Consider the following 14,991-nt stretch of genomic DNA (forward strand, 5'->3'; position numbering starts at 1 on the left):
ATTGTAGATATTTGAAGAGAAGAATCCAGTGGGACAGACTTTTCACCCATTTGTTTTGTTGGTGTTTATAATCTCATGTGTATATATAATGTTGTTTTAATTTATGAACATGGTAAAATATACTGTGCATTCAGCAAATGTATAATATATGCATATTTTTTGTAGAAGAACACTGACCTTCATTTGCATTTTCTGACTATAAATGAAGTTGAATACTTTTTTCCTATTTTTATTGGTCATACAGATTTTCTCACTTTTGAAAGGGATTATTCAGTGGTACAGCACTTGCCTAGTGTTCATGAGGCCCAGAGTTTGATCCCTAGCAGTGTAAGTAAAAAGGAAAGAAGGAAGTGAGTCAAGGAGGGAAGGACATGTTATTTTGTTTTTTTTTTTTTGCCAGTACTGGTGATTGAACTCAGAGCATTGCACATGCCAGGCAAATGCTCTGGTACTAAGTTGCAGCCCCAACCCAGCCTCCTGTCATTTTCATATACTGTTTGCTTTTATTTTATTGATTTTCAAAGACTTCTTTAGTTGGTCTACTTTCTTCTGATGAGAGTTTCCAAATGTAGTTGAATTTATCATTCTACTTTCTTTTTGTGTTTTATGTAAGTCCAAATGCCATTGCAGTTAGAAAAGACCTTAAGGAGGGACTTGTTTTCTTATGGTCAGTAGAATGAAATCTCTGGCAGGGTAGAGACCTAACATTTCACCGGGGCAGATATGGTCTTGCTAAGGGACTAGCCCTCAGGACATCAGGACTACCTCCAGGAAGGTGGGCTCACCTTAATCATTTTAAAAAGATAGGTGAAATAACTAATCCTTAAATGAGATACTGTACTTTTCTTTACCAGACTTCTTGCCCCCGTAAGCCTGCATGAAGTTCAGCAAGATCTGCCTGCCCCTCTGACTAAAAAAGGGAACCTTCCTGTTCCTTTCAAAACTTGACTAGGTCCTTAGGGCTTTTTCACTTTCTCTAAAGCTCACTTGCTGCATGTGGCTGACCTGTAGACCTATCTGCCAGCTTAACTCACTGCATGGCTTTTCTCCTCCTCTCCATTCTCCTCTTCCAGGCAGCTCTCAGACTGACAGCTTGATTGCCCCATGTGGTGTTTTGTTTTTTTGTTTGTTTGTTTTTCCCTGTTAAACACTAATAAAGTTGTCCTCTAGTTTTCTTTTGAGTATTCCTAAATCCTTTTATTAATGAAAGTAGGAAACCAAAAGGAAACTTGATGTTTCTGGTATCATATGGCATCTCTAGCAGGATTCCCCAAACTTCCCAGTAATACCAATAAACTGAAAATATGATAGGTTCGATTCCTAGTACTCACATGTGAGTTTGATTCCCAGCACCCACATGATGATTCACAATAATCTGTAATTCTAGTCTCAGGGGATCTGACACTCTTCTTCCTTGAGCAACAGACATGCATGTGATGCTCAGACATGTATGCAGGAAAAATACCTATACACATAAAAATAAAATAATATGGAGAATAATTGAGGAAGACATACATTGTGGTTTAAATGAGAAATACCACTTAGATTCACATTTTTGAGCACTTGGTTCCTTGTTGGAGGCACTGTGTGGAGAGGTTATGGAAGCTTTAAGAAATGGAGGAAGTATGTCACTGAGGCCAGGCATTAAAGCTGATGGCCTTGTCCCACTTCCAGTTAACCTTTTCTACTTTCTTCTTGTGGATGAGATGTGATCACTTTCATCTTTCTCTTCCTGGAACCACACCTGCTACTTGCTACCATGGCTCCTTTTTTTTTTTTTTAATAATTAATTTAATTCTCTGTATGTTGGCATGAAGGTGTCAGAATCCATGGGACAGGAGTTATTCACAGTTGTGAGCTGCCATGTGGTTGCTGGGAATTGAACCCAGGTCCTTTGGAGGAGAAGCTAGTGCTCTTAACCACTGAACTATCTCTTGCTCCTCTATGGCTACTCTTATGCTGGACTCTTACCTCTCTAGAATCATAAACCAAAACAAATTCTGTAAGTTGATTTTGGTAATGTTATTTCATCACAGCAACAGAAAAGTTATTGAACAGTATGCACAGCCCACAACCCCTCTCCACCCCACACACAGTGATCTAATATCGAGGAAAGGAAATAATAGGAATTTGAACTCAAGCCTATGATACCCCAAAGCTCTTACATTGGAGTGCTGAGCCTTAAGAACACAGAGGAGTTGTGTGTGGGTTGTTGTCAGAAGAGCATCCTCAGAGGATATCTGCTATAGTTTTCAAATATCTGCAGAGCTGTCATGCAGAAGAGAATTAGGTTCCTTGTACTGCGGGGGATAGAGCCTAGGGCCTTCGGCATGGTAGGCAAGTACTCTAAAACAGAGACACATCCCTAGCATTTGTTGTTTTTTCTTTTTCTCTCTCTCTCTTTCTCTTTCTTCCTTCCTTCCTTCCTTCCTTCCTTCCTTCCTTCCTTCCTTCCTTCCTTCCTTCCTTTCTTTCTTTCTTTCTTTCTTTCTTTCTTTCTTTCTTTCTTTCTTTCTTTCTTTCTTTCTTTCTGTTTCTGTTTTATGTTGTTGTTGTTTTGAGGCAGGGTTTTCCTATGTAACAGCCTTGGCTGTCCTGAACTTGCTTTGTAGACCAGGCTAGCCTTGATCTCATAGCGATCCTCCTGCCTCTACCTCCTGAGTGCTAGGATTAAAGGTGTGCACTACCACATCTGGCTTTGGTGGTGCTTTCTTATGAAAAGTAGAGAGGGAAGTTTTATTGCAGTCCCTGACAAAAGAAGAACTCAAAATGAGGTTTTATCATAGAGAGCTGAAGCCTTGGACAAGGAGCTGGATGAGAAATGGAGTCTTTCCAACAGGAAGAGCAATGATTTGAACATCAGTAATCCAGCATCATGGAAGAGTGGGGACCCTCCCCATGCTTTATTCTGTTCTTCCTGTCTCTGTGTATTGTATACATGTATGCATGTGTTGTTTGCATGTATACACGAGCACACATATGTTCATGTACACAGGATGCTTTTGAAGCCAAGTGTCTTTGTTAATCACTTGCTGGTACACTAGGCTGGCTAGCTCCTAACCTTGGGAGTCTCCTGCCCCATATCTTCCTGGTACACTAGGCTGGCTAGCTCCTAACCTCGGGAGTCTCCTGCCCCATATCTTCCTGGTACACTAGGCTGGCTAGCTCCTAACCTCGGGAGTCTCCTGCCCCATATCTTCCTGGTACACTAGGCTGGCTAGCTCCTAACCTCGGGAGTCTCCTGCCCCATATCTTCCTGGTACACTAGGCTGGCTAGCTCCTAACCTCGGGAGTCTCCTGCCCCATATCTTCCTGGTACACTAGGCTGGCTAGCTCCTAACCTCGGGAGTCTCCTGCCCCATATCTTCCTGGTACACTAGGCTGGCTAGCTCCTAACCTCGGGAGTCTCCTGCCCCATATCTTCCTGGTACACTAGGCTGGCTAGCTCCTAACCTCGGGAGTCTCCTGCCCCATATCTTCCTGGTACACTAGGCTGGCTAGCTCCTAACCTCGGGAGTCTCCTGCCCCGTATCTTCCTGGTACACTAGGCTGGCTAGCTCCTAACCTCGGGAGTCTCCTGCCCCGTATCTTCCTGGTACACTAGGCTGGCTAGCTCCTAACCTCGGGAGTCTCCTGCCCCGTATCTTCCTGGTACACTAGGCTGGCTAGCTCCTAACCTCGGGAGTCTCCTGCCCCGTATCTTCCTGGTACACTAGGCTGGCTAGCTCCTAACCTCGGGAGTCTCCTGCCCCGTATCTTCCTGGTACACTAGGCTGGCTAGCTCCTAACCTCGGGAGTCTCCTGCCCCGTATCTTCCTGGTACACTAGGCTGGCTAGCTCCTAACCTCGGGAGTCTCCTGCCCCGTATCTTCCTGGTACACTAGGCTGGCTAGCTCCTAACCTCGGGAGTCTCCTGCCCCGTATCTTCCTGGTACACTAGGCTGGCTAGCTCCTAACCTCGGGAGTCTCCTGCCCCGTATCTTCCTGGTACACTAGGCTGGCTAGCTCCTAACCTCGGGAGTCTCCTGCCCCGTATCTTCCTGGTACACTAGGCTGGCTAGCTCCTAACCTCGGGAGTCTCCTGCCCCGTATCTTCCTGGTACACTAGGCTGGCTAGCTCCTAACCTCGGGAGTCTCCTGCCCCGTATCTTCCTGGTACACTAGGCTGGCTAGCTCCTAACCTCGGGAGTCTCCTGCCCCGTATCTTCCTGGTACACTAGGCTGGCTAGCTCCTAACCTCGGGAGTCTCCTGCCCCGTATCTTCCTGGTACACTAGGCTGGCTAGCTCCTAACCTCGGGAGTCTCCTGCCCCGTATCTTCCTGGTACACTAGGCTGGCTAGCTCCTAACCTCGGGAGTCTCCTGCCCCGTATCTTCGTAAGAGTGTGGGGACTGCAGATGTGCGCTACCATGCTCTGCCTTATTTGTGTGCTGGGGATTCAAACTCAGGTTCTCTCTTGTGCAACAGGCACTATTTCCATGGTACCATCTCCCTAGCTTCTAGCTCAGCCTCATCAATCCTTCATGAGGTGTAGTGAGAACATTAATAGGCTTTTTGGAAGGGTGGTTTGGCTGTTCCCATACTTTAACTTAGTTACAGCCCCAGCCAGAAGAGAGCACCAGATTTTATTACAGATGGTTGTGAGCTACCATGTGGTTGCTGGGAATTGAACTCAGGACTTCTGCAGGAGCAGTCAGTGCTCCTAACCTCTGAGCCAACTCTCCAACCCCACTTCCAAGTCTTACTCTTAGGCAGAAGTAGCAGGGGTAGTGAGGTGGGTAGGTAGGGTGGTTCTAGGGTTAGAGCTGTGCAAACATGAGGACCTGAGTCTGGATCCCTAGCATGTCAAAATCCTGCCATAAGCTTCCTTCTTTTTCTCCTTTTACCTTTTCTTACTTCTGTTTCACCTCCTCCTCTTTTTCCTCTCTTTTCCTTATGCGTTCTTCAAACTATTGACCTCACTTCCCTAAACATCTACCAAGACACACGTGGTGGCTCCTGTGTCTTTTTTTTTCCAAAGAGTTATTTTGAAAAAAAAAAATTATTTATTTTGTTTAGTGTTCTGCCTGCACATAAGCCTGCATGCCAGAAGAGGGCATCAGATCTCATTATAGATGGTTGAGAGCCACCACGTGATTGCTGGGAATTGAACTCAGGACCTATGGGAAGAGCAGCCTAGTGCTCTTAACCTCTAAGCCATCGCTCCAGTCTTCTCATGTCTGTGTTTAACCTGGAGCCTTCCTCTGGGGCCACAGACATAGCCTATGCTACCAAGCACCCCTCATCAGATACTACATACTCTATGGTACTCCCAGCAGATGTTAAAGAATTTTCATAAGTGGAAAGGCCTTTTGTGAGCCTGAAACCAAGAGAATCCAGAGTTGAGGAGGTGGAGTTGAGGCCCTGATCAGAGCTCAGCCAATCGAAGGATAAACTTCAACCAGGCTCTCCCATCAATTCCCACACCCAAGAGCTGGTACTGAAGAATCACTTAATGCTTAGGCTAGACTGACTTCCTTTGCCCCTTAGTGATTAGAGAGCTGTGATATCTCACCCATTGACAACACAGCTGCTGCTCCTTTTGGTGTGTGTGGCCATATTTCCTAGGACTACTTTGGTCAGGACTAAACTTCTTGATGTTTATACTAAGCACCACAAGAAGAATCCAGGATAATGTGCATGCTCAGTGGAAAATCTGGTGGTGCTCCACTAACACCAGCCAAATCCCAAAAGGATATTCTTCTACCCAGACTAATTCAACTGGACCCCTGTATAGTAATGACATTAAATGAAAATGATTTGTCCAAGACACCTGTGTCTATGAGTGCTCTAACTTGGGATCCTGGCTCAGCAGGAAGACCTTAGCTGTACAAAGAGCTGATCCTTGATGTGCCCCAAGCAAGAGGACTATCCATGCTGGTCAGAGGACTATTGTATCTCTTTTACCTTCAAGAACAACTGGTACAGAGGCTGGAACAGAACCACAGGCTATAGCTAGCCTGCCTCCTTTGCACTTACACTTCCCTATGCCTGTGGCTCTTTGTAGGAAATCTGGTGCCACACCTACAAGGTCAGCAGCTTTAGCCTATGGAGTGGCCACTGCATCCAGATGTGGTTTGGCCTAGCCCAGGGCAACACCAAGGAGGAGGTGGTGAGGTTCTGCTCTGAGGCCACAGTGGAGTTGCACTTCATGGGCCTGCACTTCAATAGCCTGTAATGCTGTTCTGGAGTCTCAGCAAAATTTCTTGCACTTCTAATTTCTGGGTGCCCCTGCGTGGCTTAGCCTCCCATCTCCCAGCCTCCTTTGTGGCAGGGCCTGTGGCAGCCAATTTAAATAGAACAGACATTTCGCATGTAAAAAGTAAAAGTACCAGGCTTGGTGCACATTGATAACAATCCGGTCCCTCAGTGGTTGAGAGAGAAAGATATCTAGTCTTGGCCAAGCTAGCCAACTGGTGAGCTCCAGGTTTAGTAAGAGTCCTTGTCTCCAATACCAAGTGTCGAACAATAGAGAAAGATACCTAGTATCAATCTCTGGACTTCAGAGAATTTGCAGTACTTCTACACATGTGCACACAAACAAAAAGAGAAAGAGAAGCAGAGAGTAGAGGGGGAGTCATGGGAGCTTACAAAGGGCGAGGAGAGAAGAGGTGGTTGAGGGGTTAGAGAATAGCAGCCAGAACACAGTTAACGGGAAAGTGTGTTCTACCATTCTACAGCATAGCTAGATGACAATATTTACAACTTTTTCTTTTCTTTTTTTCTAGACAGGGTTTCTCTGTGTAGCCCTGGCTGTCCTGGAGCTCATTCTGTAGACCAGGTTGGCCTTGAACTCAGAGATCTGACTGCCTCTGTTTCCTGAATGCTAGGATTAAAAGCACATGCCACCACCAGCTGACACAATTTTTTCTTAATGGAGTAGAGGACTTGATTATTTTAAGTGTTTGAAATGATGTGAATTCCAGTCATTCTGATTTAACCACTGCATACAGGATACACACACCAAATTATCACACACTTTGCTCTATGAGTATGTAGAATTATTAAACACCAATAAAATCTCCAATAAACATGACAACCTCCAAGAAAATCACCAACCATGTAATTTTTCTGCAGTATTGTTTCATTCCCTCTAGCTCAAAAGTTTTTGGCTTTCTGGTCATTTCCATCACTACATGCAGCCTAGGCTGGAGGAGTCTACCATGTCCTATCTATACTGTGCAAGAGCTAGAGCCCAGGGCTCCATGCATGCCAGGGGAGTGCACTTTACCAAATGAACTGAATTCCTAGCCCTTTCATCAGTTTGTTTGTTTTCAGCTGCTCTTTGGGGCTATGTGAAAGGAGTTATGAATAGTGACTATAGGTGTCTCGTAGGATAGAAGAGGTGGAGCTAGTTTGGCAGAAGTTAAAGGTGAGGATGTTGGCTAGGCAAAACAAAGCCTTAAGAAGTAATGAAGGCCCAGCCCAAAATCTGTCAGGTACTTTGGCTTCTTTGGGCAAACTGGCTCAGGAAATCTGAATGTGAGAGACTCCTGCACATAAAACTTCAGGAACAAGGCTGTTTCTAGAAAGCATACAAAACCATCAGAATAATGGCTCCTTTTCTACCTCCTGGCTTCTGCTTGCTCAAGGTTGGTACCAGTCTGGCTCCATGGGGCACCAAGATGGCCACTACCTTTCAAACCTATGTTTTTTGTCAGTTTCTAGTGTGGGTGTGGCGGGGAGTCCTAGTCAAGGTCTTTTTTCCCCAAATTCTCAGCTCAAGTTATTCTGTGTCTCTCAGATTGTGTGATAAGTTGATATGCTTGAGCTTGGTCCAATCGGTATATCCAAGTGAATGCAGCACACTGGCAGGGATACAGGTTGACCCAGGAGAGAACAGGGAATTTTAAAAATGTGAATCCGAAGCATGATATAGGCATTCCTATAATCCTAGGACATGGGAGACCAAGGCAGGAGGATTAAGATTTTAAAGCCAACCTAGACTATATAGAAAGTTCTAGCTCAGTTTCAAACTGAGAGCCTATAATCAATCAACCAACCAACCAACCAACCAATCAGTTAATTCAATCATGTTACTTTCTGGCCTAAAATCTCCATCAGTGAGTCTCAACAAGTTTAAGTCTGATCTCCCAGTACATTAGACAATATAGAGTAATTTAAACCTTTTTTTTTTGAGACAGTATTTCTGTATGTAATGCAGTCCTGGAACTTGCTCTGTAGACCAGATTGGACTGAACTCATAGAGATCTACCTGCCTCTACCTCCTGAGTGCTGGGACCAAAGCTATGCACTACCACTATCTAGCTCATTTAAAACATGTTACTATTTATGTGTCTATGTGAGTGTGCATATGAGTGCAGATGTCTGGGAAGGCCACGGGTGCTGGATTCCTTGGAGTGGGAGGTACACATATGTGTATGAGCCCCTTGACATGGGTGCTAGACACCAAATTCAGGTCCTTATGATATAACAGCAAGTGCTCTTAATGCATGAGCCATCTCTTCTGTTCCATTGGGGACACATTGTTGGTTGTCACCATGGGAGAGTACATATAAGAATAGAGATCAGGACCAATGACAACAAAAAATCTTACAACGCATAAATTATAGTCTGTCAAATTATCGGTAGAATGGACGTAGGGAACTCTGTGCTCAACTGAGCCATCTTCCCAGCCTTTGATGGGCTTATTTTAATTGGGTGACCATCAAACCATGGGTGACAGGATTAGGGGCAGCATTTTCTTTGTGAGGTGGAGAACATTACACTGGACAGAGATGCTACATTTTGTTTCCCATTCACCATCTATGAACTCTGGCTGCTTCCCCTTGCTCTTGGTAATCATGTAACATAAGCTGAGCACATGTTTGTCTGTGTGATATCCCTGCTCTTGCTTTTTTTGGGTATTCCCTAATCATGAGGATTTTTTTTTTCTTTAAGGAAGTCATTAGAGTCAATGCTGGGTATGGCAGTCTTACATTAGTAGTCCCTCTGGTTGTTGTGGGGGTCTCTCACTGCTTGGGGACAGATGGAGATCTGGAGCTTAGGAAACAAATGCAAGGGATCTAGGTAAGAAGCAGCAGCAGCTTAAAACTGTTCTCTACCCTCATCTATGCTATCCCATGATAAAAAAACAAACAATGTCTCCACAATGGGGCAAAAGAGATGGCTTAAGTGTTAAAGCACTTGCTGTTCTTACAGAGAATCTGGGTTCAGTTCCTAGCCATCCACAACTGTCTGTAACTCCAGTCCCAGAGGATCTGACCTCCTTTTTTGGCCTCTGAGGGCACAGCATGCATGCAGTGCAAATACAGACATTCAGACAAACATGCTCTTGTAATAAAAATAAACATTATCAAAAGAAACGTGAAAGATGCAACTTTTTGAAGGTCTCCACTATACTCCTCTGGAACATGAACTTGTCTGTCTGTCTGTTTGTCTGGACAGAACTGGGGATGGAATCCAGGGCCTTTTGCATGCTGGGCAAGTGCTTTACCTCCAAACTACACCCCTACCTTCACTTTCCTCATAGCAGGGCAGGGGTTGTGGTTTTTTGTTTTTCAAAACAGGGTGTCTCCTGGCTGTCCTGAAACTCACTGGGTGGTGGTGTATGTCTTTAATCCCAGGATTATGGAGGCTGAGGCAGGTGTGCTTGTGTTTTGATCATGCCATAACCCCAGCATCCAACACCATCTCTTAGTATGTCCTCAAGAATTATGTTTATTCAATTATTTTTATTTTTATTTAGAAAATAATTCTTAGGAATTGTAGCTCAGTTGGCAGAATGCTTGCCTAGCATAAAGTTCCAAATTTGATCCAAATCACTACAAAAACCAGTTAGCACATAAGCATCTGGAAGATAGAGGATTTTGAGTTTAAAGTGATTCTTAGCTACACAGCATATTTGAGATAAGCCTGAATGAAGTACATGAGATCACCCTTCAAAAGGCAAACAAACAAACAAAGGATATGGCAGTGTAGTCCAGACTGGCCTTGAGTTTCCTATATAGGCTAGTTTCAAAAATTTTTTTTTCTTTTAGTTTTTTGAGACAGGGTTTCTCTGTATAGAATTGGATGTCCTGGACCTAACTTTGTAGATCAGGCTGGCCTCAAACTCTCAGATATGATATCCTCCTGCCTCTGCTTCCTTGAGTGTGGGGATTACAAGTATGAGCCACCATGCCCAGCTATTGGTTTCAAATTTTTTTTAAAGATTTATTTACTTATTATTTATGTGTACACTCAGTAGCAGGCACCAGATCTCACTATAGATGGTTATGAGCCACCATGTAGTTTTTGGGAATTGAACTCAGGACCTTTGGAAAAGCAGACAGTGCTCTTAACTGCTGAGCCATCTTTCTAGCCCCAGTTTCAAACTCTTAATCCTCCAGTGTCTGCCCTTTATCATGTGCTATCATATCTGGCTTATTTTAAAATTCCTAATAGTATAAATTTTATAGACTAAAGTAAGCTGAGTGAATTTAAGATAGGTAGATACATGTATGTATATAATTCTATATAAGAACACACTGCTGACAGGCACGGTAGTGCATGCCCGTAAACCCAGCACTCTGGGAGGAAGAGGCAGATTTCTGTGAATTTGAGGCCAGCCTGGTCTACAAAGCAAGTCTAGGACAGCCAAGGCTTCACAGAGAAACCCTGTCTCAAAACACACACACACACACACACACACAACCAAACTCCTAAACAAAACAAACCAAAACAAGAACACACTATATCAACCTGCTTAACCTACAGGTAATTTCCTACTCTCTGGCAGGTTCTTGCTCTCTTCTTCTATCCCAGTTGATCTAGAATTTACTACATAGACCAGGTTGGCATCAAACTTGTATGCATCCTCTTGCTTCTTCCTTTCTGAGTAAAGGAATTTCAGGTGTGTGCCGTGATGTCTAGTTCATAAGTTAATTTTGCTTTTTTGTTTTTCAATACTGAGGGCCAAGCCCAAGGCCTCATGTACACTGGGAGGGAGCATGTGCTCCACTTCAGAGCTACAGTTTTACTCTTTATTTTATTTTAGGATGTTTTATTTATTTTTTATGTACATTGGTGTTTTGCCTGTGTGTATATTTTTTGTATATACATGAGGGTGTTGGATGCCTTGGAATAGGAGTTACAGACACTTGTGAGCTACCATGTGTGTGCTGGGAATTGAACCCAGGCCCTCTGGAAGAGCAGCTGGTGCTCTTAACTGCTGAGTCACCTCTCCAGCCTACCTACTCTTTGCTTCTTCACTTGCTAAATTGCCCAGGCTGGCCTTGAGTTACCCAGATAGGCCTTGATTTTTCTACCTCAGCCTCCTGGGTAGCTGAGATGACGGGCCTGAGCACCAGGCTTGGTTTGCTTTTTCCTGTTCTTCTGTTTTGTTTTGTTTGTTTTGTTTTGTAGTCAGGGTTTCTCTGTGTGTAGCTCTGGCTGTCCTGGAACATGTTTTGTAAATCAGGGTGGTCTCAAACTCACAGAGATCTGCCTGTAGGAATTAAAGGTATGCCTGGCACTTTTTACTATGAGAGAGAGAGAGAACACTGCATGAGTACACATGTGTATTCATGAATGTAGAAATCAGATGGCCTGCATTGGATAGTTTCAAGACTCAATTACTGTTCTATCTATCTATCTATCTATCTATCTATCTATCTATCTATCTATCTAAGAGTTTAAGTTAGCCTGGGTGACTCCATTTTGAAATGGGGAGCCATCTTGACTGGGGGCTGAACTCAAGTACCAGGAAATATCACAGAATGTGCACTTGGCAGAAAACAAAGTTAACTCTCCCAGCAACAGCCTCCAGGAAATATCACAGAATAAATACTTGATAAAATATAGAGACAATCTCCTTGGCAATAATCAATGAGAATCCCCTACGTTCCAGATGTAGTTTAGAACGGTAATTGTGATTATGTAGAAGGTCACCTCGCCTCTATGGCTTTTACCCAATCCTGTAACATCAACACATGAACCCTCATATTTGCTGTCAGGGAAAACCCTGCTTGTGGTTTTTCCCTTTAAAAACCCTGCTCACCCAGGGCATGGGGTCCCACTTCTCTACTGCTGCATCAGGGACACTTGGGTCCCGAGTTCGATCGCTCTCTTAATAAAGCTCTCACATCGAGTCGTCTCCTGAGGGTCTCGTGATCCTGGCATAACACTATCTCTCTCCAGTGTCTTACTGTGTAGCCCTGGTTGGCCTAGAACTCATAGAGATCTGCCTTCCTCTACCTTCTGAATGCTAGGGTTAAAGGTATATGTCACCCTGCCCAACTTTCCACCTCATTGTTTAAATTAAATTAAATTAAATTAATTTTATGTGTATGTGTGAGTACAGGTGTGCCATGGACCACTTGTGGTGGTCAATGAAGAACCTTAGGAGTCAATTCTCTCCTGCTACCTTGTGGGATTGGAGGACTAAACTCAGGCTGTTAGGTAGGCAAGCAAGTACCTTTGCTGGATGAACCATCTCACTGTCTTTGTCCAATATTTTTTTGAGACAGCATCCTTTCCTGAACTTTAACTTTACAACTAGGCAAGGTCAGCTGGCTGGTAAGTCCTAGGGGTCTGTCTTGTCTCTATCTCCCCAGGACTACATTACAGATGTGTCCTGACACAAGGGTGCTTTTTGTTATGGATGATGGATTTCAGAATCTGGGTTCTCATGCTTGTACAGAAGCACTTACCCAGCTAAACTGCATCCCTAGAACTGTTCCATTCTTTGTTTTATGCAGCCTTGGCTGGCCTCAAACTCTAGATCCTCCTTCGTTAGCCTCCAAGTACTGAGATCATGAGCATGCACCACCAGTCTTGGCTGCTTCACTGTTTTCTTATATACTTTCTTTAGCTCACGACTAGCCCTGGCTGGAATCCCAACTCTGCTTGTATTTAGTTCAAAAGCTGTATTCCAGAAAGTCTTCTTGACTTTTACCTGAGCAGGCCTAGCTTCCTTTATCCCCTTCATGGATTTTGCAACAGTTGCAAACACACTTTTCTTTATGAAAGGTTGTGATTAAAGTCTGCTGCCTCATCATTAAAACATTTGAAAATAGAGCTCCACTATAAGGTCTATCAGATTTGAATACGCCCTAGATTCTAGCTTGCTAGGGCCTAGAAAGTCCACTGGCATACAGCTGATGCTCAATAAATAATGGGTAACAGTGATTGAGAATTGTCACCTTAAAGTAATTATCCTTTAAAAACTTAGTCATTGCCAGGTAGCAGTGCACTCCTTTAATCCCAGTACTCCAGAGGCAGAGGCAGTTGGATCACTGTGAGTTCAAAGCCAGCATGGTCTACAAAGCAAGTCCAGGACGGCCAGGGATACACAGAGAAACCCTGTCTTGAAAACCAAACCAAACCAAACCAAACCAAACCAAACCAAACCAAACCAAACCAAACCAAACCAATGCCCTCCAAACAAACAAACGAAAAACAAAATACAAAAACGGTTACTCATAGAGGTAAAGTCAAGCCTTACTGGCAAGCCTGATGACTTGAGTTAGCTCCCTGGAATCCACATGTTTCCAAGAGAAACAACTCTTCCAAACTGTCCTCTGACCTCCATAAGTACAGTTTACAGGCACACCCATACACATAAAAGTAAATAAACAATGTTATAAGAACAACAACTAACCAACCAAATCATCACTCATACTGAGGGGGACCTGGCCCAGTCAAAGAACCACAGAAAAATCCTGTGTCCTTTCCTCTTCTCTCACCAAGACCTTTGTTTACACTTACACTTACACTAAGGTTTTCTTCCCCACCTTTGGCTGTTTGTGTGCATGTTAATGGGAAACTGGGCATCAGGCAGACACCTAAGAAGAGAAGAGGTGTTGCTGAAGTCACTGGAAAGCTTAGACTCTTAAACCTTGGCTCAGCTCCTCAGACTCTGTTTTTTGTGGTTTTTTTTTTTGTTTGTTTGTTTTTTTCCTCAATACAAAGTTTCTCTGTGCAGCCTTGGCTGGCCTGGACTTTGTACACCAGGATGGCCTTGAACTTGTTATGCCAGGTTCACAGGACCCTCAGAGACTACCAGGAGACGATTCCATGCAATTGCAAGAGAGCTTTATTATGAGAGAAATCGAACTCGGGACCTAAGTCCCTCTGACGCAGCAGTAGAGAAGTGGGACCCTGAGCTCTGAGTGAACAGGATTTTTAAAGGGAAAGTCTGTGAGCCGGGGGTTTCCATGGCAGCAAGCAGGGGGGCACAAGTCTTGGCATTACAGAATTGGGTGAAGTTTAGCAGGGCAGGGTGACCTTTTTTGAGGCACACAATCATAATGTGTGTGCCTCACATTATGCCTGTGCCTCACACAGGCATAATCAAAATTATATGCCTGGCTAAGGCATATAATCACAATGGCTATTTTTCTAAACCATATCTGAAACATTGGGGAGAATTTTCCCACCCGATTCTCAACCGATTCTCATTGATTATTGCCAGGGAGTTTGTCTCTATTTTCTATGAAGCATTTATTTTGTTATATTTCCTGGAGGCTGTTGCTAGGAGAGTTAACTTTGTTTTCTGCCAGGTGTACTTTCTGTGATATTTCCTGGTACCTGAATTCATTTCCCAGTCAAGATCTTTATTTCATAATGGAGTTATATTCAGGCTAACTTAAACTCTTCAAACTCACAGTTATCCCCCTGCCTCTGCCTCCCTGAGTGCTGGGATTAAAGGCCTGTGCTACCATGCCCTGCGCAGTCTCCTACCTTAAGCAGTACTGAGGCAGCATTACACAGTGGTGTTATTAATTTATTTTCTCCCCCAACCCCCAGCAGGACTGCCTTTTTCCAAAGCTAGGCTCAGTCATTCATCATGTAAATGCTCTTTGAGAAGTTGCTTTTTGCTTTTCTGTTTTGGTCTCTAAACTGAAAAATATAAGAAGAATAGTATTACCTACTTCATGTGTTAACATGTGAATTCTAGGTTAATGTGTGTACATTGTTAAGTATGAAGCCTTGAGTAGCTCTCTAACC

Source organism: Meriones unguiculatus, chromosome 11 (assembly GCF_030254825.1).
Source record: "Meriones unguiculatus strain TT.TT164.6M chromosome 11, Bangor_MerUng_6.1, whole genome shotgun sequence".
Lineage (NCBI taxonomy): Eukaryota > Metazoa > Chordata > Mammalia > Rodentia > Muridae > Meriones > Meriones unguiculatus.